The 19,084-nt window shown below is 55.7% G+C and overlaps 1 long non-coding RNA gene across 1 annotated transcript; it reads right to left on the bottom strand.

Moving 5' to 3' along the window:
- Positions 1-1,009: 1,009 nt before the first annotated feature.
- LOC142082341 (uncharacterized) lies at positions 1,010-5,028 on the bottom strand. The gene is made up of 5 exons (XR_012673678.1): positions 4,242-5,028; positions 3,753-3,816; positions 3,195-3,368; positions 2,975-3,090; positions 1,010-1,707 (listed from the first exon to the last, which is right to left on the bottom strand). It is a non-coding gene; the product is annotated as an uncharacterized LOC142082341 (long non-coding RNA).
- Between the last annotated feature and the right edge of the window lie 14,056 nt (positions 5,029-19,084).

The following is a 19,084-nucleotide window of genomic DNA, read 5'->3' as shown; positions in this document are numbered from 1 at the left end:
AGTTTGGGCGGGGGGCAACGGGCAGGTTGGCGGGGCAGGCAGCACCCCAGGGGTCCGGGCCCCTCAAATGGCTGGTGTTTCACCCCAAAGCTTCCCCAAATCGGGGTTTTTTTTGCTTTTTTATAATATCAAAGCTGGGGTTTTTTCCTTTTCCAAAATATTCCACTTGGAGGTTTTTCAACGCTTTTTCACAACAAAACTTGGTGATTTTTGCTTTTTCGTTTTGTGCATGAAAATGGGGGTTTTTTTGCTTTCCGGCTGCCCAAATCCTGGTGGATTTGGCTTTCCCGGGAGCTCCAAGTTGGGTATTTTTCCCCCCCAAATTGCGGGTTTTCTTTTTCCCCACCCCTTGCAGGCCCCGAATTAGGGGTTTTGTGGTGTTTTTAGGCCACGGCGGCAGGTCCCGCTCTGTGTGCACGGCCCTGCAGGGGAAAGTCCCTGTTGGGGGGACCGGCCCCCAATCAGGATGGGAAAAGACGGAAAAAGAGAACAGGGAAGAGGCAGCTTTTGAAAGCGCTTTCGGATCTTCAACAGAGAGGTGTTTCGGGGGGGTGAAGAGTTTTTAAATCCTTTCTAGAAACAGGGTTTCTTTGCATTTTAAAAACCTTATCTATCATAGACGTTTACGCTTAACGTATTTACACATACCTCTCTCTCTATATATTTAGTGAATGTATTTATGTTTCACTTATACCCCCCTATTTCCCACTCATTATATATAATACCTGCTCAGACTAGATATCTGTCGACTTACGTATTTTGACACTTAAATGTCTTTATAGACTTCTCTATTTACACTTACGTATATTTACACTTATCTCTTTATAGACTTAGATTTCTATTTGCACTTATAGATCATCTCTTAGATTACATATAATGCCTATTTAGGCTCTCTATGTAACACGTAGTAAGTGTAGACAGCGGTATCTATTCAGAGTTTTTTCTATTTTCAATTCCTTCACACATAAAATATATCATCCCTTTTGCATTTGGAAGTGCTTTCTTTTTTAATTTATATAGACGGGAGTTCTTTTTGTATTTTAAAACCCTATATACGTCTTCCGAATTTTTTTATGCTCTAAAATCCTTTAGATAATAGGGCAGATATAGGTTCCTATTTTGAAATCCTTGTATACATATAAAGGAATATTATTTTTCAATGTATAGAACAAGGAGAGATTTTTCTCTATTTCGAGGCGTCACAGATAGATTTACAGTTTTTAAAAATTTTTGAACCCCCCCAGGAATTATCAGGCACTTTTGGGCTGTGACCCCCTTTTTGGGGGGGGGGGGGGGGGACGACACCCCCATGACCCCCCATTCCCCACTCACCTGCTCCTCCACGGCATCATCAGCCCGCCGGTGATGTTGGGGTGCCCCAAATGACATCATCGCCCCTCCAGGCCCCCAACCCCCCCCTTTTTATTCAGCCCCCAAAAAGGCACAACATGAGGGAAACGGCCCCAACCGGCAGCTCGTTACTTTAATAATGCCGTTGGCGTATGTACGCACGCACCCCCGCCAAAAAGGGGGGCTCTGCTAGAAAGATAAAGGAGGGGCGGCCCCCCCAAACGCTTGCAGCACCCCCTCAGCCCCCGTCCCGCAGGCTGGCAGCCGGCCCCTTACCCTCAGCACGCCCAACGACCGGCAGGCAAACCCGGGCCGGGGGTCTCTCCTGAGCACCACGGGACGCTTACAGCGCGGCATCTGAAAAACAAAAATCCCAACGGATATATTTCAGCACGTTAAAAAAAACAGCACCGAAGGCAGCAGAGGAATTCGGTCAGGACAAGGGAGAGGGCAGCAGTCGAGCTAAAGGAGGGTGCCAGGCAAACGGGTCAGCTCGAAATACAACGCGGCCTTTAAAAGCTCGAGCGATCCAAACGCTTAAAATCCGCGTGAGGACTAATTGACGCGATTCTGAACGCGTCCTTCGCAGAGAAGTAAACGCTCTCGCTGGTGTCGGAAAACGCCTCGTCCCTTCCTTACAGCACCGCTGCCGGGAGATAACCCCGTGAGGCTGCAGGACAAGGGCGCGCCGTAATCGGCATCTACGCTCACGCATCCGCCGCCACAGCTCCAGCCCTGGCGCTGCTGCTGCTGCTGCTGCTGCAGCTGCTGCTGCGCATCTCGCTCGCTTGGCCGATAAAGCTGAAAGCGAAGCGTAAAACTTTGAAGAGTAAAATGAAAAAGAAAGAACAAACCTCAGCAATTCATTTTATGCTAAAAAGGCGTGCGTACGCTTACAGACGTACAACGAGAAGGCTTATACTATAAAAATATCTGATTTTCCTTTTGCGTTAATTGAAATTGCGTAGCTGTGAATTCATACCGTTAAATTATCTACCTCCAAACTACACAGCTATCGTTTGACCAGGGGTTTTGCGTGCGTCACATGACTAGGAGGGACGCCTGGCCAGCTGCGCCGAGACCGATGCTACCCAACTGCCGGGGAAACGCGCCACTGAAAGCGAGACAGAAATAAAGGACTTCAGAGCGCTCTGCCAAAAGATCGGGAAAAAAACCCGATCAGTTGCCTCTCTTTTTAAACGTTTAGAGCAACTACCTAACTGCTTAAGCACACCTAATAAATTATACGCTACAGCTATTTGGCAGTTGCAGTTTAAACAACGCAAGTCAGTTTGGAAGTTATACAATTTTAACTTTCTTTTTAAAGTTTCGTTTACGATAGAAAAATCAGGGAGATAAGAGATCTCCCATACGGTTTTACTTTTTTTTTGGGGGGGGGGTGGGGAGGGGCAGGCGGTGGGGAATATCAAATCCCCGGTGCTGCAATACATCAGGCTATCAAAAAGGACTGGCAGGTTTGCTAACGCTGTTGGCCGTACCCGAGCGTGCGGAGGAACGCGTCTTTACGATCTCTCGACCGTTACACCCGAGAACCAAAGATCAGCCGTACGTCGACTATCGGAAGACGTGCCGCGCTTGGGTCTGTGCAAGGAAATCGACCTACCCCTTTTTTTTTTTTTTCCAGAGAGAGCGCGAAAAGTCTCCTTGCGGATGACTTCTACTGCCGAGCACGTCATCTCTGCAGATCCATTCTGAGGGGAAGTTCGTAAAAGGCGACTCCTTTGAACGAGAAAGATTTCCATTCTGGAAAATCTCTTTCCAACCAAAGTCAAAATTACGCGCTGCAGGTTAGGAAAAAGGACGCGATAGAAGCAGTAACTCACCAAAACCACATCAGGACTCTCTGTCGCTAGTTACGAGGCTGCTACCGCTTCTCGGGAAAGCCTGGAAAGCGCACCGAAGCGACACCGATTTGTCCCGTGTTGTCCACGCCTCTTCTTTGACCTTGATTGCTTTTAGCGCAGATGCTAGCATCTCAGTAAGGTGTTCGAGTGCTCCTGTAAGGCATTTTAAAAACTGACTGACTGAAAAAGCATACAGCTTTTATCGTGAAAACAAAGCCTGTTTCTCCCGAACATCCCAACTCTTACAAACGGTTCCTTTCCTCTTCTAGTCCAACATTATTTTCACAGCACCCTTTCCTAGCAAGCGCACAGAAACAGAAGAGCGTGCTTGCAGGAAGAGAAAACAGACGGAGGGAAGCAAGCTTTGCAGAGGCGTACCACGCTCCAGAACAGACCTCCTTTATTTTTAGTATTTGCGTTGAAATATTTCACGTTAAAAAATCATATAGAAGGAGAGCTGCCACGTTCCTCGTGTTAACTGTAAAGTCCGTGCTACGAGCACCTTAGGAAAAACGCAGACACATGTCACAGGCCTACCTTGTACTTGCAGACCACTAGGGATCCTTTCCACCTGTCTCGTACTTTCACGGCAGTTGACGTTCTGCTGAGAGGAAAGGAAAAAAAAAAAACAAACAACGTTGAGCACAAAGCTTCCTCTTCTGTGAAGGCTACAACTGAGTGGAGGAGAAAGTATTTGGCATCGTCTTTGGTGCGGTTGTTGAGACAGGCCACTAGAGCTTCTGCATGTTTTAGACAACCGTGCCTTTTTTTTGGCTCATTGGCAGCTTTAGTTTCGCAAGAACTCACTTGCCTAGAAAGAGGAGTGACAGAGAAGGAAAAGAGAGGTCAGGCAGCAAGAGAGCTCTGCAGGCTGCCACCAGTCAACGTCGCACTCTTAAGGAAAAACAAACAACCAACCAAACAACCAAACAAAAAAAAAAAAAACAAACAAAAAAACCCCCAAAACACACAAACACAAAAAAAACCCACAAAACCCAACAACAAAACAAAACTTTGACGTTGTACCTTTCTTTCCTTTTGGAGCTCGTCCCTGTCTCAGCTGATCGTCTCGTCAGAGCACGAAGTGCAGATGATCCGTATCCCGATGACATCTGCACGCGATGAACACGTGTTCAGAAATAGTCCAGATCTGTAAGACTGGTGTCATTTTTGTGGTTCCAAGCATCCTAACTCCATTTTACTGACCAATGCGTTTGTGAGGAAACTAAGTAGCTTTTAAACGTAGCCTCTCCTTGGGGAGAAAAATGCGTTAGGGAGCGAAAAAAAGGATGATTCAGAGCTCCCAACCATGACGGAGCAGCGGGAAAACTAATGAAAGCGAAGACCAACAGCAGCAACGCGAAGCGGCATTTGGCTTTAATTCCGATCACGTACTTAAGCGGCTCGCCAAGTCTATGCCTCGATCCTATGAATGACTAGCCCTGTTTTGGAAGGACCAACTTTTTTCCTTCAAAGTCCTAGATTGAAGACTCCGCTGAACAGAATGGGGATGGAGCCACAGGACAACATGCCGTCAACACTCTAATGAAAAAAAAATCAAGTAAAAATCAAGTTGAAGTATCAGTTTCCATCGTGTCTCGTTCATTACGTTTCTAGTAGTACCTGGGTGCTCCAAAATTCACTCTCCTGACACCACGTAGTACTACAAATTACAATTACGCGTGTAAAAATAAAAGGCTATTTCCAACCTGCCCGTAAAATCAGTACGAACAAACAGAAGAGAAACACTTGACCCTAAAGAAGGTCACAGGCAGCTCTTAATTTATCGTAGGCGAAAGCTCATTCTTTTCCCTGAAAGGAAAACGCTCGTAACTACCCAGGGACCGATGCAGGAACGAGGCACGCGCGCTCTGTTCACGGCAACTGTTCATCAGCTTTTCTGCACCGGCACAAATTTGCCTTTTCCCTGGGTTTGACGCGGAGCACCTGCAGCGTCCTTGAACGCGCCAATGTTTCTCCCCGCTCCCCCGGCCCCACACGTGCCGTTACCTGAGCAGCAAGCGGCGTCAACCGCGCAGGATTTTCTTCGCGTGACGCAGAAGGTGACGCTGGGAAAAGAGGAGGCACAAAATGAACCTGTTTGTCACACCCAGCCAACGGTGAAAACCCAGGGAAGGATTCTGCCGTGCGGGGCCGGGCTGTGCACCCCCGGAGCTCCAGCCGGCCGGTTTCGCTCCCCTTTGCCGGGTACCGGGGAGACACCGCCGCCTCGTGCTGCCGCCTGCCCCCCGGGGAGAGCCGGGGGACCCCCACCTCACTTCAGCCCTCGGGAACGGGTCCGGGAGAGACCCTCCACGCAAAGAGAGCGGATCCACGCGTGGCGTGGATTTAATCCCCGAGGGAAGAGGCCGGACTCCCCGCTGGCAGAAGGACAACTCGCCTCCCTGCCGCTCGGAGCGCCTCGCCGGGGACAGCCCTGCCTGCGCCCGGCTGCTCTTCAGCCGTGCTGGGAGTGCAGTCTGGCCGACGGATGCTCCGGCAAACAGACACTGCAGCGAATCGCAGCTCCCGCTCGTTACAGCTGCTGGTAATTTTGCCTCTGGCTAAGGCATGCCCCAGACAGCAGACACCCCGTCTCGTTCCAGCTCCTGCTTGCTACGGTTCTGGCTAATTGAAGCTCCCGCTCTGCACCGTTGATTTCAGCTCCTTCTCCTTACAAGCTCCGGCTATTTACAACAGCCTGGGCTTTTGACAAGGTCGTAAACCAATCGCCGTCAAAACTCGGCTATTAGGATTAAATATCATAGTTGGACATTGTATAAGCATTAATGAGTTTGTACGACTAATTAGTTAATAACTATTCTAAGCAGTCGACAAGCAAGAGCTGGACTCGAAGAGGGCGTACGGGGTCTGAAAAGCAGAGACCACCTCTTCCCCCCAGAGACCACCGCAGACGTTGAGTTGGGCCTGGTGCGTGCCGGCCTCCCGCACTTCGGGGTCCAGCAGGACCAGACCCGACCCCTCCCCGGAGAGGGTCCACGCACCCTGCCCACCCCCTGCTTTCCCCCGCAGCCCCCAACGCCCTCCCATCCCCCCGCACAAACGGCCAAACCGGCTTCTGCTTTGGGCCCCCAAACCAGCTCACTTAGCGCCCATTTCTGAGCCCAAAACCCCAGCTGCTGCGCCTCTTCTCAAGTCCCAAAGGTGCCCCCGGGGAGGGCAAGCGCTTGCGTGATGCTTCGGGCAGAAACGGGGCTGAAAGGTCCGATCCCGGTGCCGGGGGAGCAGAGGCGAGCTGGCTGGGACCAGCTTTTGCTCCTGGAACAGCCCTGGGGTGGACCTGTCCCTCCCCTTCAAACGCTCCAGCAGTTTCGGGGGCAGAAGGGCGTTTCTAAGCCCTCTCTCCAGCAGCTCCTCCCTCGACTCGGCCCGCGAAGCCCCCAGTCTGCCTGCAGGGAGGGCTGGGCGGTCCCCGGCCCCACGGGGCGACAGTGGGGACTCGCAGGGAGGATCTGTTTGCACAAAGCGCCCCCCCCCCCCCCCGCCCCGGCCCACTGCGCGGCCCCCCTAGGGCACGCAGCCCCCCCCCAACTCCCCACTCCCCAGATGCTCACAGGCCCTCCCCCGCCTGGAGCCCCCCCAGCCCCCGTCCCCGGAGCCTGCAGAACCGCCCCCCCCCCCCCCGCCACAGCCCGGCTCCCCGGGCCCGCGGCTCCTCACACTCACGCTGCGCCGCCGCCTCGGTGCAAAGCCCGCCGCGCGCCCCGTTGAAATACCGTCCGCAACCAATCAGCGCGCGGCTCCACCGGACCGCCCGCGCGAGGCACGCCGGGAGTTGTAGTCGGCGCCCCGGGACCGCGCATGCGCACGGCGCCCCGGTGAAATGCCGTCCGCAACCAATCAGCGCGCGGCTCCACCGGACCGCCCGCGCGAGGCACGCCGGGAGTTGTAGTCGGAGCTCGGGGACCGCGCATGCGCACGGCGCCCGGGGACCGCGCATGCGCACGGCGCCCGGGGACCGCGCATGCGCACGGCGCCCGGGGACCGCGCATGCGCACGGCGCCCGGGGACCGCGCATGCGCACGGCGCCCGGGGACCGCGCATGCGCACGGCGCCCGGGGACCGCGCATGCGCACGGCGCCCGGGGACCGCGCATGCGCACGGCGCCCGGGGACCGCGCATGCGCACGGCGCCCGGGGACCGCGCATGCGCACGGCGCCCGGGGACCGCGCATGCGCACGGCGCCCGGGGACCGCGCATGCGCAGGGCTCGCAGCCCCTCCCCAGCGTTTGCAAGCACTTCTCAGCCCCAGGACCCCCGGAGCTCACAGCACCCGACCACACCATTTTCCAGCCCCCTGGGAGCCCCACTCTCAAGTCCCGCCAGGACCCACAGCCCCACTCCCCAGCTCTTGGGGGACCTTGATCTCGATGGTCCGGGAGTCCTCCAGGGGTACTCTCTAGGCCGGACTTTGCTCTCTATGGTCCGGCAGTCCTCCAGGGGTTCTCTCTGGTCCAGCTCCCGTCTCTATGGTCCGGCAGTCCTCCAGGGGTACTCTCTAGGCCGGACTTTGCTCTCTATGGTCCGGCAGTCCTCCAGGGGTACTCTCTAGGCCGGACTTTGCTCTCTATGGTCCGGCAGTCCTCCAGGGGTACTCTCTAGGCCGGACTTTGCTCTCCATGGTCCGGCAGTCCTCCAGGGGTACTCTCTGGTCCAGCTCCCGTCTCTATGGTCCGGCAGTCCTCCAGGGGTACTCTCTAGGCCAGCCTTTGCTCTCTATGGTCCGGCAGTCCTCCAGGGGTACTCTCTAGGCCGGACTTTGCTCTCTATGGTCCAGGGGTACTCTCTAGGCCGGACTTTGCTCTCTATGGTCCGGCAGTCCTCCAGGGGTACTCTCTAGGCCGGACTTGGCTCTCTGTGGTCCGGAAGTTCCCCACGTGCACTCTCCGCTCCGGACGACCGTCTCGATGGTCCAGAAGTCCTCCAGCTGTACTCTCTAGGCCGGACATTTTCCTCTATGGTGCGGCAGTCCCCCGGGTACATTCTATGCATCTAACCTCCGTCTCTATGGTCCGGAAGTCCTCCAGGCATACTCTCTGGTCTGGGAGTCCGCCATCTCTATGGTCCGGGAGTCCTCCAGCTATACTCTCTGGTCTGGACTGGTCTGGTCTCTATGGTCCGGAAGTCCTCCAGCCCCTCTCCCCGACCCCCTAGGGCTCGCAGCCCCCCCCGGCCCCACTCCCCGGCCCCCCCGGGATGCACAGCCCCACTCCTCGGCCCCCTCGGGGGTCCGCAGCCCCCCCAGTCCCCCTCCCCAGATGCTCACAGGGGGAAAGGAACGGCTCGGCCTCAAGCTCTGCGGGCTGCCTGTGGCCCCTGCAGAGCCCACGATCCTCGGCAGCCCACACGCGGGGCGAAGCTCACAGCCCGAGAAGGAGTCACGGGGGGCCGCCGCTCCTGCCACAACCCTCCTTCCCAGCCTGCTGCTGGAGCACAAGGCACTTGAAAGCAGCAGGAAAGAACAAGGAGGGCCTCGCCAGATGGCAGGAATAACGCGGGGAGCCTAAAGCGTTTAGCCAGGCAGGGCTTGCCACTCACCTTGTGCCGGGGTTGAATCCCAGCCGGCAACTCAGCACCACACAACCGCTCCCTCGCTGCCCCCTCAGCGGGAGGGGGGAGAGAATTGGAAGGGCAAAAGTGAAAACACTCCACTCGTGAGGGAAAGGGGGGAAAAAAAAAAAACCCCAAACAACAGAGAGAAAAACCCCAGACAGACAAGCGGTACAAACGAAAGCAAGGGCTCGCCGCCAACCGCCCGATGCCCGCCCAGCCAGCCGCAGCCCAGCAGCGGCCCCCCCGCCGACCTCCCCCCCGAGTTTTATTTCCTGACGTCATAGGGCCTGGAACACCCCCTGGGTCCGCCGGGGTCAGCTCTCCCAGCGGTGCCCCCTCCCAGGCCCTCGCGCACCCCCAGCCCGCTCGCCGGCAGGGCGGGGCGAGGAGCAGCACAGCCCCCGGCGCCGTGCAAGCGCTGCGCAGCGGGAACTCACGCAGCCCCGCGTCACCGACGCCGTTCTCAGCACAAACCCAAAACGCAGGAGGAGGGAGAGCGGGGTGGGAGTGGGGGGCGGGGGAGCGGGAGGGGGGTGTCAGAGTTTGGGCGGGGGGCAACGGGCAGGTTGGCGGGGCAGGCAGCACCCCAGGGGTCCGGGCCCCTCAAATGGCTGGTGTTTCACCCCAAAGCTTCCCCAAATCGGGGTTTTTTTTGCTTTTTTATAATATCAAAGCTGGGGTTTTTTCCTTTTCCAAAATATTCCACTTGGAGGTTTTTCAACGCTTTTTCACAACAAAACTTGGTGATTTTTGCTTTTTCGTTTTGTGCATGAAAATGGGGGTTTTTTTGCTTTCCGGCTGCCCAAATCCTGGTGGATTTGGCTTTCCCGGGAGCTCCAAGTTGGGTATTTTTCCCCCCCAAATTGCGGGTTTTCTTTTTCCCCACCCCTTGCAGGCCCCGAATTAGGGGTTTTGTGGTGTTTTTAGGCCACGGCGGCAGGTCCCGCTCTGTGTGCACGGCCCTGCAGGGGAAAGTCCCTGTTGGGGGGACCGGCCCCCAATCAGGATGGGAAAAGACGGAAAAAGAGAACAGGGAAGAGGCAGCTTTTGAAAGCGCTTTCGGATCTTCAACAGAGAAGTGTTTCGGGGGGGTGAAGAGTTTTTAAATCCTTTCTAGAAACAGGGTTTCTTTGCATTTTAAAAACCTTATCTATCATAGACGTTTACGCTTAACGTATTTACACATACCTCTCTCTCTATATATTTAGTGAATGTATTTATGTTTCACTTATACCCCCCTATTTCCCACTCATTATATATAATACCTGCTCAGACTAGATATCTGTCGACTTACGTATTTTGACACTTAAATGTCTTTATAGACTTCTCTATTTACACTTACGTATATTTACACTTATCTCTTTATAGACTTAGATTTCTATTTGCACTTATAGATCATCTCTTAGATTACATATAATGCCTATTTAGGCTCTCTATGTAACACGTAGTAAGTGTAGACAGCGGTATCTATTCAGAGTTTTTTCTATTTTCAATTCCTTCACACATAAAATATATCATCCCTTTTGCATTTGGAAGTGCTTTCTTTTTTAATTTATATAGACGGGAGTTCTTTTTGTATTTTAAAACCCTATATACGTCTTCCGAATTTTTTTATGCTCTAAAATCCTTTAGATAATAGGGCAGATATAGGTTCCTATTTTGAAATCCTTGTATACATATAAAGGAATATTATTTTTCAATGTATAGAACAAGGAGAGATTTTTCTCTATTTCGAGGCGTCACAGATAGATTTACAGTTTTTAAAAATTTTTGAACCCCCCCAGGAATTATCAGGCACTTTTGGGCTGTGACCCCCTTTTTTGGGGGGGGGGGGGGGGGACCCCCCATGACCCCCCATTCCCCACTCACCTGCTCCTCCACGGCATCATCAGCCCGCCGGTGATGTTGGGGTGCCCCAAATGACATCATCGCCCCTCCAGGCCCCCAACCCCCCCCTTTTTATTCAGCCCCCAAAAAGGCACAACATGAGGGAAACGGCCCCAACCGGCAGCTCGTTACTTTAATAATGCCGTTGGCGTATGTACGCACGCACCCCCGCCAAAAAGGGGGGCTCTGCTAGAAAGATAAAGGAGGGGCGGCCCCCCCAAACGCTTGCAGCCCCCCCTCAGCCCCCGTCCCGCAGGCTGGCAGCCGGCCCCTTACCCTCAGCACGCCCAACGACCGGCAGGCAAACCCGGGCCGGGGGTCTCTCCTGAGCACCACGGGACGCTTACAGCGCGGCATCTGAAAAACAAAAATCCCAACGGATATATTTCAGCACGTTAAAAAAAACAGCACCGAAGGCAGCAGAGGAATTCGGTCAGGACAAGGGAGAGGGTAGCAGTCGAGCTAAAGGAGGGTGCCAGGCAAACGGGTCAGCTCGAAATACAACGCGGCCTTTAAAAGCTCGAGCGATTCGAACGCTTAAAATCCGCGTGAGGACTAATTGACGCGATTCTGAACGCGTCCTTCGCAGAGAAGTAAACGCTCTCGCTGGTGTCGGAAAACGCCTCGTCCCTTCCTTACAGCACCGCTGCCGGGAGATAACCCCGTGAGGCTGCAGGACAAGGGCGCGCCGTAATCGGCATCTACGCTCACGCATCCGCCGCCACAGCTCCAGCCCTGGCGCTGCTGCTGCTGCTGCTGCTGCTGCTGCTGCGCATCTCGCTCGCTTGGCCGATAAAGCTGAAAGTGAAGCGTAAAACTTTGAAGAGTAAAATGAAAAAGAAAGAACAAACCTCAGCAATTCATTTTATGCTAAAAAGGCGTGCGTACGCTTACAGACGTACAACGAGAAGGCTTATACTATAAAAATATCTGATTTTCCTTTTGCGTTAATTGAAATTGCGTAGCTGTGAATTCATACCGTTAAATTATCTACCTCCAAACTACACAGCTATCGTTTGACCAGGGGTTTTGCGTGCGTCACATGACTAGGAGGGACGCCTGGCCAGCTGCGCCGAGACCGATGCTACCCAACTGCCGGGGAAACGCGCCACTGAAAGCGAGGCAGAAATAAAGGACTTCAGAGCGCTCTGCCAAAAGATCGGGAAAAAAACCCGATCAGTTGCCTCTCTTTTTAAACGTTTAGAGCAACTACCTAACTGCTTAAGCACACCTAATAAATTATACGCTACAGCTATTTGGCAGTTGCAGTTTAAACAACGCAAGTCAGTTTGGAAGTTATACAATTTTAACTTTCTTTTTAAAATTTCGTTTACGATAGAAAAATCAGGGAGATAAGAGATCTCCCATACGGTTTTACATTTTTGGGGGGTGGGGGGGGGGCAGGCGGTGGGGAATATCAAATCCCCGGTGCTGCAATACATCAGGCTACCAAAAAGGACTGGCAGGTTTGCTAACGCTGTTGGCCGTACCCGAGCGTGCGGAGGAACGCGTCTTTACGATCTCTCGACCGTTACACCCGAGAACCAAAGATCAGCCGTACGTCGACTATCGGAAGACGTGCCGCGCTTGGGTCTGTGCAAGGAAATCGACCTACCCCTTTTTTTTTTTTTTCCAGAGAGAGCGCGAAAAGTCTCCTTGCGGATGACTTCTACTGCCGAGCACGTCATCTCTGAAGATCCATTCTGAGGGGAAGTTCGTAAAAGGCGACTCCTTTGAACGAGAAAGATTTCCATTCTGGAAAATCTCTTTCCAACCAAAGTCAAAATTACGCGCTGCAGGTTAGGAAAAAGGACGCGATAGAAGCAGTAACTCACCAAAACCACATCAGGACTCTCTGTCGCTAGTTACGAGGCTGCTACCGCTTCTCGGGAAAGCCTGGAAAGCGCACCGAAGCGACACCGATTTGTCCCGTGTTGTCCACGCCTCTTCTTTGACCTTGATTGCTTTTAGCGCAGATGTTAGCATCTCAGTAAGGTGTTCGAGTGCTCCTGTAAGGCATTTTAAAAACTGACTGACTGAAAAAGCATACAGCTTTTATCGTGAAAACAAAGCCTGTTTCTCCCGAACGTCCCAACTCTTACAAACGGTTCCTTTCCTCTTCTAGTCCAACATTATTTTCACAGCACCCTTTCCTAGCAAGCGCACAGAAACAGAAGACCGTGCTTGCAGGAAGAGAAAACAGACGGAGGGAAGCAAGCTTTGCAGAGGCGTACCACGCTCCAGAACAGACCTCCTTTATCTTTAGTATTTGCGTTGAAATATTTCACGTTAAAAAAATCACATAGAAGGAGAGCTGCCTCTCAGTTCCTCGTGTTAACTGTAAAGTCCGTGCTACAAGCACCTTAGGAAAAACGCAGACACATGTCACAGGCCTACCTTGTACTTGCAGACCACTAGGGATCCTTTCCACCTGTCTCGTACTTTCACGGCAGTTGACGTTCTGCTGAGAGGAAAGGAAAAAAAAAAAACAAACAACGTTGAGCACAAAGCTTCCTCTTCTGTGAAGGCTACAACTGAGTGGAGGAGAAAGTATTTGGCATCGTCTTTGGTGCGGTTGTTGAGACAGGCCACTAGAGCTTCTGCATGTTTTAGACAACCGTGCCTTTTTTTTGGCTCATTGGCAGCTTTAGTTTCGCAAGAACTCACTTGCCTAGAAAGAGGAGTGACAGAGAAGGAAAAGAGAGGTCAGGCAGCAAGAGAGCTCTGCAGGCTGCCACCAGTCAACGTCGCACTCTTAAGGAAAAACAAACAACCAACCAAACAACCAAACAAAAAAAAAAAACAAACAAAAAAAACCCCAAAACACACAAACACAAAAAAACCCCACAAAACCCAACAACAAAACAAAACTTTGACGTTGTACCTTTCTTTCCTTTTGGAGCTCGTCCCTGTCTCAGCTGATCGTCTCGTCAGAGCACGAAGTGCAGATGATCCGTATCCCGATGACATCTGCACGCGATGAACACGTGTTCAGAAATAGTCCAGATCTGTAAGACTGGTGTCATTTTTGTGGTTCCAAGCATCCTAACTCCATTTTACTGACCAATGCGTTTGTGAGGAAACTAAGTAGCTTTTAAACATAGCCTCTCCTTGGGGAGAAAAATGCGTTAGGGAGCGAAAAAAAGGATGATTCAGAGCTCCCAACCATGACGGAGCAGCGGGAAAACTAATGAAAGCGAAGACCAACAGCAGCAACGCGAAGCGGCATTTGGCTTTAATTCCGATCACGTACTTAAGCGGCTCGCCAAGTCTATGCCTCGATCCTATGAATGACTAGCCCTGTTTTAGAAGGACCAACTTTTTTCCTTCAAAGTCCTAGATTGAAGACTCCGCTGAACAGAATGTGGATGGAGCCACAGGACAACATGCCGTCAACACTCTAATGAAAAAAAAATCAAGTAAAAATCAAGTTGAAGTATCAGTTTCCATCGTGTCTCGTTCATTACGTTTCTAGTAGTACCTGGGTGCTCCAAAATTCACTCTCCTGACACCACGTAGTACTACAAATTACAATTACGCGTGTAAAAATAAAAGGCTATTTCCAACCTGCCCGTAAAATCAGTACGAACAAACAGAAGAGAAACACTTGACCCTAAAGAAGGTCACAGGCAGCTCTTAATTTATCGTAGGCGAAAGCTCATTCTTTTCCCTGAAAGGAAAACGCTCGTAACTACCCAGGGACCGATGCAGGAACGAGGCACGCGCGCTCTGTTCACGGCAACTGTTCATCAGCTTTTCTGCACCGGCACAAATTTGCCTTTTCCCCGGGTTTGACGCGGAGCACCTGCAGCGTCCTTGAACGCGCCAATGTTTCTCCCCGCTCCCCCGGCCCCACACGTGCCGTTACCTGAGCAGCAAGCGGCGTCAACCGCGCAGGATTTTCCTCGCGTGACGCAGAAGGTGACGCTGGGAAAAGAGGAGGCACAAAATGAACCTGTTTGTCACACCCAGCCAACGGTGAAAACCCAGGGAAGGATTCTGCCGTGCGGGGCCGGGCTGTGCACCCCCGGAGCTCCAGCCGGCCGGTTTCGCTCCCCTTTGCCGGGTACGGGGGAAACACCGCCGCCTCGTGCTGCCGCCTGCCCCCCGGGGAGAGCCGGGGGACCCCCACCTCACTTCAGCCCTCGGGAACGGGTCCGGGAGAGACCCTCCACGCAAAGAGAGCGGATCCACGCGTGGCGTGGATTTAATCCCCGAGGGAAGAGGCCGGACTCCCCGCTGGCAGAAGGACAACTCGCCTCCCTGCCGCTCGGAGCGCCTCGCCGGGGACAGCCCTGCCTGCGCCCGGCTGCTCTTCAGCCGTGCTGGGAGTGCAGTCTGGCCGACGGATGCTCCGGCAAACAGACACTGCAGCGAATCGCAGCTCCCGCTCGTTACAGCTGCTGGTAATTTTGCCTCTGGCTAAGGCATGCCCCAGACAGCAGACACCCCGTCTCGTTCCAGCTCCTGCTTGCTACGGTTCTGGCTAATTGAAGCTCCCGCTCTGCACCGTTGATTTCAGCTCCTTCTCCTTACAAGCTCCAGCTATTTACAACAGCCTGGGCTTTTGACAAGGTCGTAAACCAATCGCCGTCAAAACTCGGCTATTAGGATTAAATATCATAGTTGGACATTGTATAAGCATGAATGAGTTTGTACGACTAATTAGTTAATAACTATTCTAAGCAGTCAACAAGCAAGAGCTGGACTCGAAGAGGGCGTGCGGGGTCTGAAAAGCAGAGACCACCTCTTCCCCCCAGAGACCACCGCAGACGTTGAGTTGGGCCTAGTGCGTGCCGGCCTCCCGCACTTCGGGGTCCAGCAGGACCAGACCCGACCCCTCCCCGGAGAGGGTCCACGCACCCTGCCCACCCCCTGCTTTCCCCCGCAGCCCCCAACGCCCTCCCACCCCCCCGCACAAACGGCCAAACCGGCTTCTGCTTTGGGCCCCCAAACCAGCTCACTTAGCGCCCATTTCTGAGCCCAAAACCCCAGCTGCTGCGCCTCTTCTCAAGTCCCAAAGGTGCCCCCGGGGAGGGCAAGCGCTTGCGTGATGCTTCGGGCAGAAACGGGGCTGAAAGGTCCGATCCCGGTGCCGGGGGAGCAGAGGCGAGCTGGCTGGGACCAGCTTTTGCTCCTGGAACAGCCCTGGGGTGGACCTGTCCCTCCCCTTCAAACGCTCCAGCAGTTTCGGGGGCAGAAGGGCGTTTCTAAGCCCTCTCTCCAGCAGCTCCTCCCTCGACTCGGCCCGCGAAGCCCCCAGTCTGCCTGCAGGGAGGGCTGGGCGGTCCCCGGCCCCACGGGGCGACAGTGGGGACTCGCAGGGAGGATCTGTTTGCACAAAGCGCCCCCCCCCCCCGCCCCGGCCCACTGCGCGGCCCCCCTAGGGCACGCAGCCCCCCCCCAACTCCCCACTCCCCAGATGCTCACAGGCCCTCCCCCGCCTGGAGCCCCCCCAGCCCCCGTCCCCGGAGCCTGCAGAACCGCCCCCCCCCCCCGCCGCCACAGCCCGGCTCCCCGGGCCCGCGGCTCCTCACACTCACGCTGCGCCGCCGCCTCGGTGCAAAGCCCGCCGCGCGCCCCGTTGAAATACCGTCCGCAACCAATGAGCGCGCGGCTCCACCGGACCGCCCGCGCGAGGCACGCCGGGAGTTGTAGTCGGCGCCCCGGGACCGCGCATGCGCACGGCGCCCCGTTGAAATACCGTCCGCAACCAATCAGCGCGCGGCTCCACCGGACCGCCCGCGCGAGGCACGCCGGGAGTTGTAGTCGGCGCCCCGGGACCGCGCATGCCCACGGCGCCCGGGGACCGCGCATGCGCACGGCGCCCAGGGACCGCGCATGCGCACGGCGCCCCGGGACCGCGCATGCGCACGGCGCCCCGTTGAAATACCGTCCGCAACCAATCAGCGCGCGGCTCCACCGGACCGCCCGCGCGAGGCACTCCGGGATTTGTAGTCGGAGCTCGGGGACCGCGCATGCGCACGGCGCCCGGGGACCGCGCATGCGCACGGCGCCCGGGGACCGCGCATGCGCACGGCGCCCCGGGACCGCGCATGCGCACGGCGCCCCGGGACCGCGCATGCGCACGGCTCGCAGCCCCTCCCCAGCGTTTGCAAGCACTTCTCAGCCCCAGGACCCCCGGAGCTCACAGCACCCGACCACACCATTTTCCAGCCCCCTGGGAGCCCCACTCTCAAGTCCCGCCAGGACCCACAGCCCCACTCCCCAGCTCTTGGGGGACCTTGATCTCGATGGTCCGGGAGTCCTCCAGGGGTACTCTCTAGGCCGGACTTTGCTCTCTATGGTCCGGCAGTCCTCCAGGGGTACTCTCTGGTCCAGCTCCCGTCTCTATGGTCCGGCAGTCCTCCAGGGGTACTCTCTAGGCCGGACTTTGCTCTCTATGGTCCGGCAGTCCTCCAGGGGTACTCTCTAGGCCGGACTTTGCTCTCTATGGTCCGGCAGTCCTCCAGGGGTACTCTCTAGGCCGGACTTTGCTCTCTATGGTCCGGCAGTCCTCCAGGGATACTCTCTAGGCCGGACTTTGCTCTCTATGGTCCGGCAGTCCTCCAGGGGTACTCTCTAGGCCGGACTTTGCTCTCTATGGTCCGGCAGTCCTCCAGGGATACTCTCTAGGCCGGACTTTGCTCTCCATGGTCCGGCAGTCCTCCAGGGGTACTCTCTGGTCCAGCTCCCGTCTCTATGGTCCGGCAGTCCTCCAGGGGAACTCTCTAGGCCGGACTTTGCGCTCTATGGTCCGGCAGTCCTCCAGGGGTACTCTCTAGGCCGGACTTTGCTCTCTACGGTCCAGGGGTACTCTCTAGGCCGGACTTTGCTCTCTATGGTCCGGCAGTCCTCCAGCGGTACTCTCTAGGCCGGACTTTGCTCTCTATGGTCCAGGGGTACTCTCTAGGCCGGACTTTGCTCTCTATGGTCCGGCAGTCCTCCAGGGGTACTCTCTAGGCCGGACTTGGCTCTCTGTGGTCCGGAAGTTCCCCACGTGCACTCTCCGCTCCGGACGACCGTCTCGATGGTCCAGAAGTCCTCCAGCTGTACTCTCTAGGCCGGACATTTTCCTCTATGGTGCGGCAGTCCCCCGGGTACATTCTATGCATCTGAACCTCCGTCTCTATGGTCCGGAAGTCCTCCAGGCGTACTCTCTGGTCTGGGAGTCCGCCATCTCTATGGTGCGGGAGTCCTCCAGCTATACTCTCTGGTCTGGACTGGTCTGGTCTCTATGGTCCGGAAGTCCTCCAGCCCCTCTCCCCGACCCCCTAGGGCTCGCAGCCCCCCCCGGCCCCACTCCCCGGCCCCCCCGGGATGCCCAGCCCCACTCCTCGGCCCCCTCGGGGGTCCGCAGCCCCCCCAGTCCCCCTCCCCAGATGCTCACAGGGGGAAAGGAACGGCTCGGCCTCAAGCTCTGCGGGCTGCCTGTGGCCCCTGCAGAGCCCACGATCCTCGGCAGCCCACACGCGGGGCGAAGCTCACAGCCCGAGAAGGAGTCACGGGGTGCCGCCGCTCCTGCCACAACCCTCCTTCCCAGCCTGCTGCTGGAGCACAAGGCACTTGAAAGCAGCAGGAAAGAACAAGGAGGGCCTCGCCAGATGGCAGGAATAACGCGGGGAGCCTAAAGCGTTTAGCCAGGCAGGGCTTGCCACTCACCTTGTGCCGGGGTTGAATCCCAGCCGGCAACTCAGCACCACACAACCGCTCCCTCGCTGCCCCCTCAGCGGGAGGGGGGAGAGAATTGGAAGGGCAAAAGTGAAAACACTCCACTCGTGAGGAAAAGGGGGGGAAAAAAAAAACCCCAAACAACAGAGAGAAAAACCCCAGACAGACAAGCGGTACAAACGAAAGCAAGGGCTCGCCGCCAACCGCCCGATGCCCGCCCAGCCAGCCGCAGCCCAGCAGCGGCCCCCCCGCCGACCTCCCCCCCGAGTTTTATTTCCTGATGTCATAGGGCCTGGAACACCCCCTGGGTCCGCCGGGGTCAGCTCTCCCAGCGGTGCCCCCTCCCAGGCCCTCGCGCACCCCCAGCCCGCTCGCCGGCAGGGCGGGGCGAGGAGCAGCACAGCCCCCGGCGCCGTGCAAGCGCTGCGCAGCGGGAACTCACGCAGCCCCGCGTCACCCACGCCGTTCTCAGCACAAACCCAAAACGCAGGAGGAGGGAGAGCGGGGTGGGAGTGGGGGGCGGGGGAGCGGGAGGGGGGTGTCAGAGTTTGGGCGGGGGGCAACGGGCAGGTTGGCGGGGCAGGCAGCACCCCAGGGGTCCGGGCCCCTCAAATGGCTGGTGTTTCACCCCAAAGCTTCCCCAAATCGGGGTTTTTTTTGCTTTTTTATAATATCAAAGCTGGGGTTTTTTCCTTTTCCAAAATATTCCACTTGGAGGTTTTTCAACGCTTTTTCAC

Source organism: Calonectris borealis, chromosome 4 (assembly GCF_964195595.1).
Source record: "Calonectris borealis chromosome 4, bCalBor7.hap1.2, whole genome shotgun sequence".
Taxonomy (NCBI): domain Eukaryota; kingdom Metazoa; phylum Chordata; class Aves; order Procellariiformes; family Procellariidae; genus Calonectris; species Calonectris borealis.
Note: the sequence above shows the minus strand (reverse complement) of the source record. Positions and strands in the feature narration are given on the sequence as shown.